We start from the raw sequence: 19021 nt of genomic DNA on the forward strand, positions 1-19021 counted from the left end.
TGTCCTTTGTGGATGAATGGATATGTTATGTGAATGGATATGTATTCATGTCCTTCATGAATGGATATAATGTATCCAAGTGAGCAGAGACCTAAGGCAATTGATTCATGACTGGTTCACGCCTTTTCGCCCTCAATTGCCCTTCGTGCCCATACCCTGTAATTATGCATTTCTTTGTGACTAACTTGTATCCAGGAAGACAAGAGAAGCCCCACCGCTGATTGGCAGATGAGTGGCAACCCCGGTTAGAAGCACCTGATGCTCGTTGGTTGTTCACCTGTTTTCCCTCCAAATGCTGTTTTGAATTAAAAAGATTTGTAGCCACTCACCGAAGAAGGCTGCAAAGCCAAAACATCTGTGTACGCTGTCCCTGATGCAGTGAAAATAATGTCAAAATGTCAAACATGAAGTAAGTTTTATGCAACATATTTTTTTTGACCCATCACACCTTTTGTTTGTCTAAATTTATGCACCAGCCAAACTTCTGGGAGAGTGCAATGATGATTAAGATTTACAACACAGCACCACCTGCCTCCATCGTTATAATTTCAGACCTGCCTAATTCTCATTTGAAACATTGTTTTTTTGTGATTAATTGTCAAGCCTCCCTACCACACAGTACAACAGCTGCGGTGCTCGAAGTCTCTGGTCACAAGCTCCCTCACGACGCCAGGACAGCGGAGTCACTGACCACCTTCCGGAGACACTTGAAACCCCACCTCTTTAAGGAATACCTGGGATAGGATAAAAGTATTCTCATCAATCTACACACAATACCCCATAATGACAAAGCAAAAACAGGTTTTTAGAAATGTTTGCAAATGTATTAAATATAAAAAAACTTAAATACCTTATTAACATAAGTATTCAGACCCTTTGCTATGAGACTCGAAATTGAGCTCAGGTGCAACCTGTTTCCATTGAACATCCTTGAGATGTTTCTACAACTTGATTGGAGTCCACTTGTGGTAAATTCAATTGATTGGATATGATTTGGAAAGCCATACACCTGTCTATATAAGGTCCCACAGTTGACAGTGCATGTCAGAGCAAAAACCAAGCCATGAGGTCAAAGGAATAGTCCGTAGAGCTCCGAGACAGGATTGTGTTGAGGCACAGATCTGGGGAAGGGTACCAAAACCTTTCTGCAGCATTGAAGGTCCCCAAGACCACAGTGGCCTCCATCATTCTTAAATGGAAGAAGTTTGGAACCACCAAGACTCTTCCTAGAGCTGGCCGCCCGGACAAACTGAGCAATCGAGAGAGAAGGGCCTTGGTAAGGGAGGTGACCTAGAAATTGATGGTCACTCTGACAGAGCTCCAGAGTTCCTCTGTGGAGATGGGAGAACCTTCCAGAAGGACAACCATCCCAGGCCTTTATGGTAGGGTGGCCAGACGGAAGCCACTCGTCAGTAAAAGGCACATGACAGCCCTCTTGGAGTTTGCCAAAAGACACCCAAAGGACTCTCAGACCATGAGAAACAAGATTATCTGGTCTGATGAAACCAAGATTGAACTCTTTGGCTTGAATGCCAAGCGTCATGTCTAGAGGAAACCTGGCACCATTCCTACGGTGAAGCATGGTGGTGGCAGTTTCATGCTGTGGGGATGTTTTTCAGCGGCAGGGACTGGGAGACTAGTCAGGATCGAGGGAAAGATTAATGGAGCAAAGTACAGAGAGATCCTTGACGAAAACCTGCTCCAGAACACTCAGGACCTCAGACTGGGTCGAAGGTTCACCTTCCAACAGGACAACGACCCTAAGCACACAGCCAAGACAACGCAGGAGTGGCTTCGGGACAAGTCTCTGAATGTCCTTGAGTGGCCCAGCCAGAGCCCGGACTTCAACCCGATCGAACATCTCTGGAGAGACCTGAAAATAGCTGTGCAGCGACGCTCCCCATCCAACCTGACAGAGCTTGAGAGGATCTGCAGAGAAGAATGGGAGAAACTCCCCAAAATACAGGTGTGCCAAGCTTGTAGCGTCATACCCAAGAAGACTTGAGGCTGTAATCGCTGCCAAAGGTGCTTCAACACAGTACTGAGTAAAGGGTCTGAATACTTCTGTAAATGTCATATTTCCATTTTTTTATTTTTTTTTATTTTGCAAAAATGTCTAAAAACCTGTTTTTGCATTGTCATTATGGGGTATTGTGTGTAGATTGATGAGAAAAAAACAAACATTTTAATCCATTTTAGAATAAGGCTGTAACGTAACAACATGTGGAAAAAGTCAAGGGGTCTGAATACTTTCCACGTAGGCTAAGGTGTGGGCGTTCAAGCTGCTGCTGTGTTGTGTGTGTGTGTGTGTATAATTTCATAAAACACACCAGGATATACACTCTTAGAATAAAAGGTGCTATCTAGAACCTAAAATGGTTCTCGGCTGTCCCCATAGGAGAACCCTTTGAATAACCCTTTTGTGGTTCCAAGTAGAACCCGTTTGGTTCCAGGTAGAACCCTATTGGGTTCCATGTATAGAACCCCTTCCCAAGAGGGTTCTACATGGAACACAAAATAGTTCTACCTGGAACCAAAAGGGTTCTACTTGGAACCAAAAAGGGTTCTTCAAAGGGTTATTCTATGGGGACAGCCGAGAACCCTTTTGGAACCTTTTTGTCTGAGTGTATAGCTTATTGTTTCTATAAGCTGAAGTGTAATAATGCTACTGATTTGAGAGGTTGTTTTTTTGGTGGTGACGTGTGAGCGTGTTGTGGTGATAAAAAAAAAAAAAAATGCAGCGGTCTAAGTCGGCGACGCCCAGATTTTTCACCATGTTGTTCTGAGCTCTGAACTAGCTCACCTGACGCACCTAGTCAAGGGCTTGATGATTAGTTGACCAGTTGAATAAGATGTGATGGTGTAGTTCAAATACATGGAACGGCTGGGGGTCCCAGAGGAGAGGCTTGAACACCCCTGGTGTAATTAATGAGTTTGTGATTTGTCAGACACCCTGGTGAACTGATGAACAGTAATGGGTATTAAAACTGTTGTGTATGGGACAGTATAGCATATGATGCTAACTTAAATGCACAGCTACCATGTACTAACAGTATACATTGTTGTTTCAGTTGTGGCTTATGAAAGGTGTGGGCATTGGAGCTATTGTTGTGTAGGTGTGTGTAGTTACATAAAACACCAGGCTATATACTAGCGTATGATGCTGCAGTTACTTAATAATTACAGTACAGAGATCGTGTTGTTTTGGTCTTGTGATTGGTTTGTGATTCACCTCTTCAGCACTGTGTAGGCAGATGTAATTCATGTAGATGGAAAAAAAACACCATAATAGCTGTCTGACAGCTGCTGTCATGTACTGCAATAGCATACAGTACATACGATGGCATGGAAAGTGTAGCTTTACGTATCAGTGGTCAGTCAGTTCACACCGTACGGTTCATAGCACACGGCTACTGTAAGTCCCCAAATGGTACCATTTTAGCCATGTGCTCTCACCAAACGAAACCATGACGTGCTCTTCTCGATGGTTCCACCATACCGCCAGACCGCATTACTTCCTGTGGGCAGCCGCCCAAAAATTCTCAAGTCACATGACCAGGCAATCAACCAATAGAAATGCTTGATTGGGTCAAAATGTTGCAAATTAGTCACACCTGTAACATTGCAGCAGGTTGTGCTGTGTGGTATTGAGGTAAACCTTTCTCTCCGGCCCTGCAGCATGTTGTGCTGTGTGGTATTGAGGTAAACCTTTCTCTCCGGCCCTGCAGCAGGTTGTGCTGTGTGGTATTGAGGTAAACCTTTCTCTCCGGCCCTGCAGCATGTTGTGCTGTGTGGTATTGAGGTAAACCTTTCTCTCCGGCCCTGCAGCAGGTTGTGCTGTGTGGTATTGAGGTAAACCTTTCTCTCCGGCCCTGCAGCATGTTGTGCTGTGTGGTATTGAGGTAAACCTTTCTCTCCGGCCCTGCAGCATGCTGTGCTGTGTGGTATTGAGGTAAACCTTTCTCTCCGGCCCTGCAGCAGGTTGTGCTGTGTTGTATTGAGGTAAACCTTTCTCTCCGGCCCTGCAGCATGTTGTACTGTGTGGTATTGAGGTAAACCTTTCCCTCCAGACCTGCAGCATGTTGTGGTATTGAGGTAAACCTTTCTCTCCGGCCCTGCAGCAGGTTGTGCTGTGTGGTATTGAGGTAAACCTTTCTCTCCGGCTCTGCAGCATGTTGTGCTGTGTGGTATTGAGGTAAACCTTTCTCTCCGGCCCTGCAGCATGTTGTGCTGTGTGGTATTGAGGTAAACCTTTCTCTCCGGCCCTGCAGCATGCTGTGCTGTGTGGTATTGAGGTAAACCTTTCTCTCCGGCCCTGCAGCAGGTTGTGCTGTGTTGTATTGAGGTAAACCTTTCTCTCCGGCCCTGCAGCATGTTGTACTGTGTGGTATTGAGGTAAACCTTTCTCTCCGGCCCTGCAGCAGGTTGTGCTGTGTGGTATTGAGGTAAACCTTTCTCTCCGGCCCTGTGTGGTATTGAGGTAAACCTTTCTCTCCGGCCCTGCAGCAGGTTGTGCTGTGTGGTATTGAGGTAAACCTTTCTCTCCGGCCCTGCAGCAGGTTGTGCTGTGTGGTATTGAGGTAAACCTTTCTCTCCGGCCCTGTGTGGTATTGAGGTAAACCTTTCTCTCCGGCCCTGCAGCAGGTTGTGCTGTGTGGTATTGAGGTAAACCTTTCTCTCCAGCCCTGCAGCATGTTGTGCTGTGTGGTATTGAGGTAAACCTTTCCCTCCAGACCTGCAGCATGTTGTGGTATTGAGGTAAACCTTTCTCTCCGGCCCTGCAGCAGGTTGTACTGTGTGGTATTGAGGTAAACCTTTCTCTCCGGCCCTGCAGCAGGTTGTACTGTGTGGTATTGAGGTAAACCTTTCTCTCCGGCCCTGCAGCATGTTGTACTGTGTGGTAATAGAATACCATTTAGGAAGCAGACATAGAGATACTGATAGAAGGATTTCTAATAATTAAAGAGTGGGACTAAGTCAACATTTACATTTTAGTCATTTAGCAGACGCTCTTATCCAGAGCGACTTACAGTTAGTGAGTGCATACATTATTTTTTATTTAATTTTTTTCAAGCGATACAATCATCATTAGCTTCTGTATTAAAACACTGACCTTAACCTTTCGATAGGCTTCTTTAAAGATCCCAAGTAGCGTAGCGTGGTCCCACAACTGTTTGTGCTCTTCACAACTCTATTGGTGCCACTGTCATTTGGCGTGTTTGGCATGAGTTGGGCACAGACACAGGCACCCAGGTTAGATCACTAGTGTCTCACCCTGTCCTTCAGCGTTGGGCAGATCTTAACCCTTGTGTGGTGTTCATGTGTTTTATCAATAAAAGCGCTATTCGTTTTTTTAAAATAACATTAGATTTTTGTAAACCTGGTAGAGTGTGGGAAAATACAGAATTTTGTACAATGTATCGAAATAATGTATTGTAATAACATTGTGCAGGTTCCCGCAAGACATTGTGAGGTTTCACACACTACAAAGGGTAAAGTGTGCAAGAAAAGCGGGAGACAGACTGACAGGCAGGGAGACAGACAGGCAGGGAGGCAGACAGACAGACAGACAGACAGACAGACAGGCAGGCAGGCAGACAGACAGACAGGCAGGGAGACAGACAGGCAGGGAGACAGACAGGGAGACAGGCAGGGAGACAGACAGGGAGACAGGCAGGGAGACAGGCAGACAGGCAGGGAGACAGACAGACATGCAGGGAGACATGTAGACAGGCAGGGAGACAGACAGACAGGCAGACAGGCAGGGAGACAGGCAGACAGACAGGGAGACAGACAGACAGGCAGACAGGCAGGGAGACAGACAGACAGGGAGAAAGACAGACAGGGAGACAGACAGGGAGACAGGAGGACAGGCAGGGAGACAGGCAGACAGGCAGGGAGACAGACATACAGGCAGGGAGGCAGGCAGGGAGACAGACAGACAGGCAGGGAGACAGACAGACAGACAGGCAGGGAGACAGACAGACAGGCAGGGAGACAGACAGACAGGCAGACAGGCAGGCAGACAGGGAGACATGCAGGGAGACAGACAGACAGGCAGGGAGACAGACAGACAGACAGGCAGGGAGACAGACAGACAGGCAGGGAGACAGACAGACAGGCAGACAGGCAGACAGACAGGCAGGCAGGGAGACATGCAGGGAGACAGGCAGACAGGCAGGGAGAAAGGCAGACAGGCAGGGAGACAGGCAGACAGGCAGGGAGGCAGTCAGACAGGCTGGGAGACAGGCAGGGAGACAGGCAGGGAGTCAGACAGACAGGCAGGGAGACAGACAGGCAGGTTCTTGGTGCTATGTTGAAACAGCAGGCCCAGGGAGGAGGAAGACAGAGTGAAGGCACACAGCAAACCTTTCTGTTTCATTTTTACATGTTTTCACCTACACACTTGTGGACCAGTGGACCCGAACACCACATATGTAATATAAATGTGTAGGAGGGTGTTATTTTACATGTTCTTCACAGAAAATGAGCCAAGGCCAATGAGTCTCAGGTTGAACAAATAATTAATTGTTTCATTTTTATTTTAGTAAACACTGAAAATGGGTCCCACAGACCCGAACACCACACAAGGGTTAATGTTTCTGGAGATATTCATCTTGCTTCAGGATTTATTGCATTCATTTATTCTTGAGATATTTATCTTGCTTAAAGATTTTAAAATTATTTAATTCTCAAGATATTTATCAAATTCATTCATTATGGAGATACAGTATCTATCTTGCTTTAAGAAAGTACATTATTTAATTCTCAATATATCGATATTGCTTTAGTATTTAATACATTAATTCCAGATTGAACAGATTGGTTCATTGCTGAACTGAGATGACAGAACTATTCCTGCATCCCAAATGGCACCCTATTCCCTTTATAGTGCACTACTTTAGACCAGAGAATGGCACCCTATTCCCTTTATAGTGCATTACTTTAGACCAGAGAATGGCACCCTACTCCCTATATAGTGCACTACTTTAGACCAGGGAATAGGGTGCCATTCGGAGCGCTACCTATATATCTAAGTATAATCGTTACAGCATACAGAAAATGTATATATTCAATCTTAGTTTAGACTTAAAAACGTCAGCAGTCAATACACTGAAAACATCTACTGTGTGATAACTCGATCAGGGGGAAATCTGCTGTGTGATAACTCGATCAGGGGGAAATCTGCTGTGTGTTAACTCGATCAGGGGGAACTCTGCTGTCTGATAACTCGATCAGGGGGAAATCTGCTGTCTGATAACTGGATCAGGGGGAACTCTGCTGTCTGATAACTCGATCAGGGGGAAATCTGCTGTCTGATAACTCGATCAGGGGGAACTCTGCTGTCTGATAACTGGATCAGGGGGAACTCTGCTGTCTGATAACTCGATCAGGGGGAAATCTGCTGTCTGATAACTCGATCAGGGGGAACTCTGCTGTCTGATAACTCGATCAGGGGGAACTCTGCTGTCTGATAACTGGATCAGGGGGAAATCTACTGTGTGATAACTGGATCAGGGGGAAATCTACTGTGTGATAACTCGATCAGGGGGGAAATCTGCTGTGTGATAACTTGATCAGGGGGAAATCTGCTGTGTGTTAACTTGATCAGGGGGAAATCTACTGTGTGATAACTTGATCAGGGGGAAATCTACTGTGTGATAACTCGATCAGGGGGAAATATGCTGTGTGATAACTCGATCAGGGGGAAATCTACTGTGTGATAACTGGATCAGGGGGAAATCTACTGTGTGATAACTCGATCAGGGGGAAATCTACTGTGTGATAACTCGATCAGGGGGGAAATCTGCTGTGTGATAACTCGATCAGGGGGAAATCTACTGTGTGATAACTCGATCAGGGGGAAATCTGCTGTGTGATAACTCGATCAGGGGGAAATCTGCTGTGTGATAACTCGATCAGGGGGAAATCTACTGTGTGATAACTCGATCAGGGGGAACTCTGCTGTGTGATATAATTATGGGATACCTCAGTGGATAATGAAGCCTGTTCCAGCCCATACAGTAGGCTGAGTAGCTCCCATGTAGCCTGCGACCCAAATGGTGACCTATCCTACATCGTGCATTACTTTTGACCAGGGCCTACAAAAACAGCGCAATACATAGGGAATAGGGTGCTGTTAAGGAGGCAGTCGTTGTCTTTTCCCAGTCGGTGTATGTCCGCCAAGCGAGACTAGCTCACATGATGAAAACAGGAACAATTCACCCAAACATATTTTCTTAATAACTTTTATTTCATTTCAGTAACTCCCTGTTGATGCTGCATTCAGAAACCATACAATGTTATTAACCATAACAAGAGAGAGCGACAATAGATACAAAACCTGTACATCTGTGGTGTATCTGATTATTAATAGAGGTGATTATTACATGTGTTTATATACACTGGGCAGGCACTGGGCCATAGACATGGACTGTGTCCCAAACGACATCCTACTGTAGTTCCTGCATAGTCATGTAGGGAATAGGGTGCCATTTGGGATGCAGACAGAGATACAGGGCTCAGACAGACAGACAGAGATACAGGGCTCAGACAGACAGAGATACAGGGCTCAGACAGGCAGAGATACAGGGCTCAGACAGACAGAGATACAGGGCTCAGACAGACAGAGATACAGGGCTCAGACAGACAGAGATACAGGGCTCAGACAGACAGAGATACAGGGCTCAGACAGACAGAGATACAGGGCTCAGACAGACAGAGATACAGGGCTCAGACAGACAGAGATACAGGGCTCAGACAGGCAGAGATACAGGGCTCAGACAGACAGAGATACAGGGCTCAGACAGACAGAGATACAGGGCTCAGACAGACAGAGATACAGGGCTCAGACAGGCAGAGATACAGGGCTCAGACAGACAGAGATACAGGGCTCAGACAGACAGAGATACAGGGCTCAGACAGACAGAGATACAGGGCTCAGACAGACAGAGATACAGGGCTCAGACAGACAGAGATACAGGGCTCAGACAGACAGAGATACAGGGGCTCAGACAGACAGAGATACAGGGCTCAGACAGACAGAGATACAGGGCTCAGACAGGCAGAGATACAGGGCTCAGACAGGCAGAGATACAGGGCTCAGACAGACAGAGATACAGGGCTCAGACAGGCAGAGATACAGGGCTCAGACAGACAGAGATACAGGGCTCAGACAGACAGAGATACAGGGCTCAGACAGACAGAGATACAGGGCTCAGACAGACAGAGATACAGGGCTCAGACAGACAGACATACAGGGCTCAGAGACAGAGATACAGGGCTCAGACAGACAGAGATACAGGGCTCAGACAGACAGAGATACAGGGCTCAGACAGACAGAGATACAGGGCTCAGACAGACAGAGATACAGGGCTCAGACAGGCAGAGATACAGGGCTCAGACAGACAGAGATACAGGGCTCAGACAGACAGAGATACAGGGCTCAGACAGACAGAGATACAGGGCTCAGACAGGCAGAGATACAGGGCTCAGACAGACAGAGATACAGGGCTCAGACAGACAGAGATACAGGGCTCAGACAGACAGAGATACAGGGCTCAGACAGACAGAGATACAGGGCTCAGACAGACAGAGATACAGGGCTCAGACAGACAGAGATACAGGGCTCAGACAGACAGAGATACAGGGCTCAGACAGACAGAGATACAGGGCTCAGACAGACAGAGATACAGGGCTCAGACAGACAGAGATACAGGGCTCAGACAGACAGAGATACAGGGCTCAGACAGGCAGAGATACAGGGCTCAGACAGGCAGAGATACAGGGCTCAGACAGGCAGAGATACAGGGCTCAGACAGACAGAGATACAGGGCTCAGACAGACAGAGATACAGGGCTCAGACAGACAGAGATACAGGGCTCAGACAGACAGAGATACAGGGCTCAGACAGACAGAGATACAGGGCTCAGACAGACAGAGATACAGGGCTCAGACAGACAGAGATACAGGGCTCAGACAGACAGAGATACAGGGCTCAGACAGACAGAGATACAGGGCTCAGACAGACAGAGATACAGGGCTCAGACAGACAGAGATACAGGGCTCAGACAGACAGAGATACAGGGCTCAGACAGACAGAGATACAGGGCTCAGACAGACAGAGATACAGGGCTCAGACAGACAGAGATACAGGGCTCAGACAGACAGAGATACAGGGCTCAGACAGACAGAGATACAGGGCTCAGACAGACAGAGATACAGGGCTCAGACAGACAGAGATACAGGGCTCAGACAGACAGAGATACAGGGCTCAGACAGACAGAGATACAGGGCTCAGACATACAGAGATACAGGGCTCAGACAGACAGAGATACAGGGCTCAGACAGACAGAGATACAGGGCTCAGACAGACAGAGATACAGGGCTCAGACAGACAGAGATACAGGGCTCAGACAGGCAGAGATACAGGGCTCAGACAGACAGAGATACAGGGCTCAGACAGACAGACATACAGGGCTCAGACAGACAGAGATACAGGGCTCAGACGGGCAGAGATACAGGGCTCAGACAGACAGAGATACAGGGCTCAGACAGACAGAGATACAGGGCTCAGACAGACAGAGATACAGGGCTCAGACAGACAGAGATACAGGGCTCAGACAGACAGAGATACAGGGCTCAGACAGACAGAGATACAGGGCTCAGACAGACAGAGATACAGGGCTCAGACAGACAGAGATACAGGGCTCAGACAGACAGAGATACAGGGCTCAGACAGACAGAGATACAGGGCTCAGACAGGCAGAGATACAGGGCTCAGACAGGCAGATATACAGGGCTCAGACAGACAGAGATACAGGGCTCAGACAGACAGAGATACAGGGCTCAGACAGGCAGAGATACAGGGCTCAGACAGACAGAGATACAGGGCTCAGACAGGCAGAGATACAGGGCTCAGACAGACAGAGATACAGGGCTCAAACACGCATAGTAGACTTCACTGTCACATCATGAAGCTTAGAATCAACAGCTACCGTTTGGGCTTGGAGTCTGGGGGGGGGGGTTAGGACCCTGTACACCAGTATATATACCTAGTGGGAGTCTGGGGGGGGGTTAGGACCCTGTACACCAGTATATATACCTAGTGGGAGTCTGGGGGGTTAGGGACCTGTACACCAGTATATATACCTAGTGGGAGTCTGGGGGGTTAGGACCCTGTACACCAGTATATATACCTAGTGGGAGTCTGGGGGGTTAGGACCCTGTACACCAGTATATATACCTGGTGGGAGTCTGGGGGGGTTAGGACCCTGTACACCAGTATATATACCTAGTGGGAGTCTGGGGGGGTTAGGACCCTGTACACCAGTATATATACCTAGTGGGAGTCTGGGGGGGTTAGGACCCTGTACACCAGTATATATACCTAGTGGGAGTCTGGGGGGTTAGGACCCTGTACACCAGTTATATATACCTAGTGGGAGTCTGGGGGGGTTAGGACCCTGTACACCAGTATATATACCTAGTGGGAGTCTGGGGGGGTTAGGACCCTGTACACCAGTATATGTACCTAGTGGGAGTCTGGGGGGTTAGGACCCTGTACACCAGTATATATACCTAGTGGGAGTCTGGGGGGTTAGGACCCTGTACACCAGTATATATACCTAGTGGGAGTCTGGGGGTTAGGACCCTGTACACCAGTATATATACCTAGTGGGAGTCTGGGGGGGTGGGACCCTGTACACCAGTATATATACCTAGTGGGAGTCTGGGGGGGTTAGGACCCTGTACACCAGTATATATACCTGGTGGGAGTCTGGGGGGGTTAGGACCCTGTACACCAGTTATATACCTAGTGGGAGTCGTGGTGGGGGGTTAGGACCCTGTACACCAGTATATATACCTGGTGGGAGTCTGGGGGGTTAGGACCCTGTACACCAGTATATATACCTAGTGGGAGTCTGGGGGGTTAGGACCCTGTACACCAGTATATATACTAGTGGGAGTCTGGGGGGGTTAGGGACCCTGTACACCAGTATATATACCTGGTGGGAGTCTGGGGGGGTTAAGACCCTGTACACCAGTATATATACCTAGTGGGAGTCTGGGGGGTTAGGACCCTGTACACCAGTATATATACCTAGTGGGAGTCTGGGGGGTTAGGACCCTGTACACCAGTATATATACCTAGTGGGAGTCTGGGGGTTAGGACCCTGTACACCAGTATATATACCTGGTGGGAGTCTGGGGGGGTTAAGACCCTGTACACCAGTATATATACCTAGTGGGAGTCTGGGGGGGTTAGGACCCTGTACACCAGTATATATACCTAGTGGGAGTCTGGGGGGGGTTAGGACCCTGTACACCAGTATATATACCTAGTGGGAGTCTGGGGGGGTTAGGACCCTGTACACCAGTATATATACCTAGTGGGAGTCTGGGGGGGTTAGGACCCTGTACACCAGTATATATACCTAGTGGGAGTCTGGGGGGTTAGGACCCTGTACACCAGTATATATACCTAGTGGGAGTCTGGTTGTAGAGGACCCTGTACACCAGTATATATACCTGGTGGGAGTCTGGGGGGTTAGGACCCTGTACACCAGTATATATACCTAGTGGGAGTCTGGGGGGGTTAGGACCCTGTACACCAGTATATATACCTAGTGGGAGTCTGGGGGGTTAGGACCCTGTACACCAGTATATATACCTAGTGGGAGTCTGGGGGTTAGGACCCTGTACACCAGTATATATACCTAGTGGGAGTCTGGGGGGTTAGGACCCTGTACACCAGTATATATACCTAGTGGGAGTCTGGGGGGTTAGGACCCTGTACACCAGTATATATACCTAGTGGGAGTCTGGGGGGGGGTTAGGACCCTGTACACCAGTATATATACCTAGTGGGAGTCTGGGGGGGGGGTTAGGACCCTGTACACCAGTATATATACCTAGTGGGAGTCTGGGGGGTTAGGACCCTGTACACCAGTATATACCTAGTGGGAGTCTGGGGGGTTAGGACCCTGTACACCAGTATATATACCTAGTGGGAGTCTGGGGGGGTTAGGACCCTGTACACCAGTATATATACCTGGTGGGAGTCTGGGGGGGTTAAGACCCTGTACACCAGTATATATACCTGGTGGGAGTCTGGGGGGGTTAGGACCCTGTACACCAGTATATATACCTGGTGGGAGTCTGGGGGTTAGGACCCTGTACACCAGTATATATACCTAGTGGGAGTCTGGGGGGGTTAGGGACCCTGTACACCAGTATATATACCTAGTGGGAGTCTGGGGGGTTAGGACCCTGTACACCAGTATATATACCTAGTGGGAGTCTGGGGGTTAGGACCCTGTACACCAGTATATATACCTAGTGGGAGTCTGGGGGGTTAGGACCCTGTACACCAGTATATATACCTAGTGGGAGTCTGGGGGGTTAGGACCCTGTACACCAGTATATATACCTAGTGGGAGTCTGGGGGGTAGGACCCTGTACACCAGTATATATACCTGGTGGGAGTCTGGGGGGTTAGGACCCTGTACACCAGTATATATACCTAGTGGGAGTCTGGGGGGGTTAGGACCCTGTACACCAGTATATATACCTAGTGGGAGTCTGGGGGGGTAGGACCCTGTACACCAGTATATATACCTAGTGGGAGTCTGGGGGGTTAGGACCCTGTACACCAGTATATATACCTGGTGGGAGTCTGGGGGGGTAGGACCCTGTACACCAGTATATATACCTAGTGGGAGTCTGGGGGGGGGGGGGTTAGGACCCTGTACACCAGTGCATTCGGAAAGTATTCTGACCCCTTGACTTTTTCCACATTTTGTTACGTGACAGCCTTATTCTAAAATTGATTAAATTGTTTTTTTCTACACAGAATACTCCATAATGACAAAGCAAAAACAGGTAAAAAACGGAAATATGACATTTACATAAGTATTCAGACCCTTTACTCAGTACTTTGTTGAAGCACCTTTGGCAGCGATTACAGCCTCGAGTCTTCTTGGGTATGACGCTACAAGCTTGGCAAACCTGTATTTGGGGAGTTTCTCCCATTCTTCTCTGCAGATCCTCTCAAGCTCTGTCAGGTTGGATGGGGAGCGTCGCTGCACAGCTATTTTCAGGTCTCTACAGAGGTGTTTTATCGGGTTCAATTCCGGGCTCTGGCTGGGCCACACAAGGACAATCAGAGACTTGTCCCGAAGCCACTCCAGCGTTGTCTTGGCTGTGTGATTAGGGTCGTTGTCCTTTTGGAAGGTGAACCGTCGCCCCAATCTGAGGTTCTGAGCACTCTGTAGCGGGTTTTCATTAAGGATCTCTCTGTACTTTGCTCCGTTCATCTTTCCCTCGATCCTGACTAGTTTCCCAGTCCCTGCCGCTGAAAAACATCTCCACAATATGATGCTGCCACCAACATGCTTCACCGTAGGGATGGTGCCAGGGTTCCTCCAGACGTGACGCTTGGCATTCAGGCCAAAGAATTCAATGTTTCTCAGAGAATCTTGTTTCTCATGGTCTGAGAGTCCTTTAGGTGCCTTTTGGCAAACTCCAAGCGGGCTGTCGTATGCCTTTTACTGAAGAGTGGAACTCTGGAGGTCTGTCAGAGTGACCATTGGGTTCTTGGTCACCTCCTTGACCAAGGCCCTTCTCCCCTGATTGCTCAGTTTGGCCGTGTGGCCAGCTCTAGGAGGAGTCTTGGTGGTTCCAAACTTTTTCCATTTAAGAATGATGGAGGCCACTGTGTTCTTGGGGACCTTCAATGCTGGAGAAATGTTTTGGTACCGTTCCCCAGATCTGTGCCTCGACACAATCCTGTCTCGGAGCTCTACGACCAATTCCTTCGACCTCATGGCTTGGTTTTTGGTCTGACTTGCACTGTCAACTGTGGGACCTAATATAGACTTGTGTGTGCCTTTCAAAATCATGTCCAATCAATTGAATTTACCACAGGTGGACTCCAATCAAGTTGTAGAAACATCTCAAGAATGATCAATGGAAACAGGATGCACCTGAGCTCAATTTCGAGTCTCATAGCAAAGGGTCTGAATTCTAATGTAAATAAGGTATTTCTGTTTTTGTTATTTTTATACATTTGCAAACATTTCTAAAAACCTGTTTTCGCTTTGTCATTATGGGGTATTGTATGTAGATTGATGAGGGAAAAAATTGAATTTAATCAATTTTAGATTAAGGCTGTAACGTAACAAAATGTGGAAAAAAGGGAAGGGGTCTGAATACTTTTCGAATGCACTGTATATCTAGTGGGTAGAAAGTCTGTTGCCCTTAACCCAGGATTTCCAAAACTCGGACCTGGGGACCCAATTTGTTTGCCCTAGCACTACATACAGTTGAAGTCGGAAGTTTACACACACTTAGGTTGGAGTCATTAAAACTCATTTTTTCAACCACTCCACAAATTTCTTGTTAACAAACTAGAGTTTTGGCAAGTCGGTTAGGACATCTACTTTGTGCATGACACAAGTAATTTTTCCAACAATTGTTTACAGACAGATTATTTCACTTTTAATTTACCGTATCACAATTCCAGTGGGTCAGAAGTTTACATACACTAAGTTGACTGTGCCTTTAAACAGCTTGGAAAATTCCAGAAAATGATGTCATGGCTTTAGAAGCTTCTGACAGGCTAATTTACATCATTTGAGTCAATTAGAGGTGTACCTGTGGATGTATTTCAAGGCCTACCTTCAAACTCAGTGCCTCTTTGCTTGACTTCATGGGAAAATCTAAAGAAATCAGCCAAGACCTCAGAAATGAAATTGTAGACCTCCACAAGGATGGTTAATCCTTGGGAGCAATTTCCAAATGCCTGAAGGTACCACGTTCATCTGTACAAACAATAGTACTCAAGTATAAACACCATGGGACCACGCAGCCGTCATACCGCTCAGGAAGGAGACGCGTTCTGTCTCCTAGAGATGAACGTACTTTGGTGCGAAAAGGGCAAATCAATCCCAGAACAACAGCAAAGGACCTTGTAAAGATGCTAGAGGAAACAGGCACAAAAGTATCTATATCCACAGTAAAACGAGTCCTATATCGACATAACCTGAAAGGCTCAGCAAGGAAGAAGCGACTGCTCCAAAACCACCATAAAAAAGCCAGACTACGGTTTGCAACTTCACATGGGGACAAAGATCGTACTTTTTGGAGAAATGTCCTCTGGTCTGATGAAACAAAAATATAACTGTTTGGCCATAATGACCATCGTTATGTTTGGAGGAAAAAGGGGGTTCTTCGAAGCCGAAGACCACCATCCCAACTGTGAAGAACGGGGGTGGCAGCATCATGCTGTGGGGGTGCTTTGCTGCAGGAGGGACTGGTGCACTTCACAAAATAGATGGCATCATGAGGAAGGAAAATTATGTGGATATATTGAAGCAACATCTCAAGACATCAGTCAGAGAGTTAAAGCTTGGATGCAAATGGGTCTTCCATGGACAAAGACCCCAAGCATAGTTCCAAAGTTGTGGCAAAATGGCTTAAGGACAACAAAGTCAAGGTATTGGAGTGGCCATCACAAAGCCCTGACCTCAATCCTATAGAAAATGTGTGGGCAGAACTGAAAAACCGTGTGCGAGCAAGGAGGCCTACAAACCTGACTCAGTTACACCAGCTCTGTCAGGAGGAATGGGCCAAAAGTCACCCAACTTATTGTGGGAAGCTTGTGGAAGGCTACCCAAAACGTTTGACCCAAGTTAAACAATTTTAAAGGCAATGCTACCAAATACTAATTGAGTGTATGTAACCTTCTGACCCACTGGGAATGTGATGAAAGAAATAAAAGCTGAAATAAATAATTCTCTCTACTATTATTCTGACATTTCACATTCTTAAAATAAACTGGTGATCCAAACTAGGATTACATGTCAGGAATTGTAAAAAACTGAGTTTAAATGTATTTGGCTAAGGTGTATGTAAACTTCCGACTTCAACTGTAGCTAATTCAAATAATCAACTCATCATTAAGCTTTGATGATTTGAATCAGCTGTGTAGTGCTAGGGCAAAAACCAAAAGGTGCACTCCGTGGGTTCCCCAGGACCTAGTTTGGGAAATGCTCCCTTAACATTTAACATATCTTCCAACGAACTTACTCTTCACACTGTGTCTATGCAGTCTGTCTATAGAGGTCTTTAAAGACCTATAAAGGTCGCCTGTCTGCATGCAGGTTCCAATCTGGGTCTCGAAACTGTGTTAGCCAGCGGAGATAAAGTCTAGGCATTAGCTTGGGGAGCTAATGCAGGTGTTCAGGTGCATCTCACTATGATCGGCTAGTCTATTGAACACTACAGGTCCCGACACTAGCTATGATCAGCTAGTCAAGCCCTTTATATTTGTGGGAAGTAGTTAACAAGTGTACACTTCAGGAGAAAAGAGATACAGTATTATAAGGGACACACCCTCAGAATAATGTACACCATGCTTTCATCACCATGTTGGGTTGTGTCGTTCTTCTTGACTGTCACAGCCACGATTTAATCCTGCGGTATAATCATGCTAAATTATCTGGTGCCAGGTGAGAGAGAGCGAGCGAGCAAGAGAGCAAGAGAGAGCGAGAGAGCAAGAGAGACAGAGAGACGACTGAAAATTCTGGTGCTTTACTCTCAGTGCAAAACCCATGCATTGTATGTTGAAAGCAGTAAGGTACGATCTGAATATGACTGTGCTGTATATAGGCTAATCTCTCCACCAGCCGGATCCCTCTGTAGTTTGGAGTGTGGAGTTCTGTATGCAAAATGTACCTCTGAATATGCCTGTGTGCTACATACAGTATTGTGTTTGTTCTGTGGTGTTTTGACCTATCAGAATGTAATGCTACATACACTGTCTATAGTTCGGTGTTTTGACATTTCCAGCGATTTTATTTCATGCTAAGTAGATTAGCTTGCGTTGCTTCAAAGCTTCCCGTGACAAAATGGTGATCAAAGAACGATTTGGCTCATACAGCTGAACTGTCTCTTCGCTGCCGTCTGTCAGCACAGCCAAACATATTTGTCATTCTATAAAACACTTTATAATCGAATACAGTTTAATACTTTATCAACTACAGTAGTTCCTTCATTGCCGTTTTATTTATTTAGTCAAAGGCTTGTTTAAAGATACCCTCCCGCCCAAATATAACATATACCTCAATACATGCTGTACCTTCTAGCAGGGTCGCATTCATCAGGGCACGCAACATTTTAAAATGTTTCGAGAAAAAAAAAAAAAATGAAAATTAGCTTTTCTTATTGGACAAGTCCAGGTATAGTCCCTGCCCGTTTCAGACTGTTTTCTTCCGTTTGGTGCATAGTGAACACGACACAGGCTTTATTTACCTCATTGAGCTCATGTGAAGCTACATGTTGCATAACTCTAGCAGACGTGGGGGGAAAAAAATGGCTTTTTATTGCTCAGGAGAGGACGAGGTATATACTGGATGCATAAGTACCAACGTCCGGCACACATTTAACCTGTACATTATCTGTACATTTACCAAAAACTCTTGTTATTCTGTCTACTAACTATACTATAGCACTCCGTCAGAGCGCCCTGTACATAGCTACAGCTTGGCGAAACAAAACAAAACTCCTACAGCAAATAACTAAACCAGCAAGTCTTACAAAATGCATAGACGACCAGTATCAAAATGCCCTTGTAGTCAATCGGTATCCTGAAAACTCAACAACATAGGCTACGTCACAAATGGCACCCTATTCCCTATGTAGTTGCACTACTTTTGACCAGGGCCCTATGTAGGAAATAGGGTTCCATTTCAGATGCACAAATAGTGTATAATAATTGATATTTAGCAACGGGCAAGTCGCCAGAGCATGATTTGGGAGGGAGGAGGGGAGGAGGGGAGGAGGGAAGGAGGGAGGGGGGAGGAGGGAGGGAGAGATGAGGGGAGGGAGGGAGGGAGGGAGGGAGGGAGGGAGGGAGGGGGAGGAAGGGAGGGAGAGATGAGGGGAAGGAGGGAGGGGGGAGGAGGGGAGGGAGAGATGAGGGGAGGGAGGGAGGGAGGGGGAGGAGGGGAGGGAGAGA

The sequence above is a fragment of the Coregonus clupeaformis genome, chromosome 24, assembly GCF_020615455.1.
Source record: "Coregonus clupeaformis isolate EN_2021a chromosome 24, ASM2061545v1, whole genome shotgun sequence".
Taxonomy (NCBI): domain Eukaryota; kingdom Metazoa; phylum Chordata; class Actinopteri; order Salmoniformes; family Salmonidae; genus Coregonus; species Coregonus clupeaformis.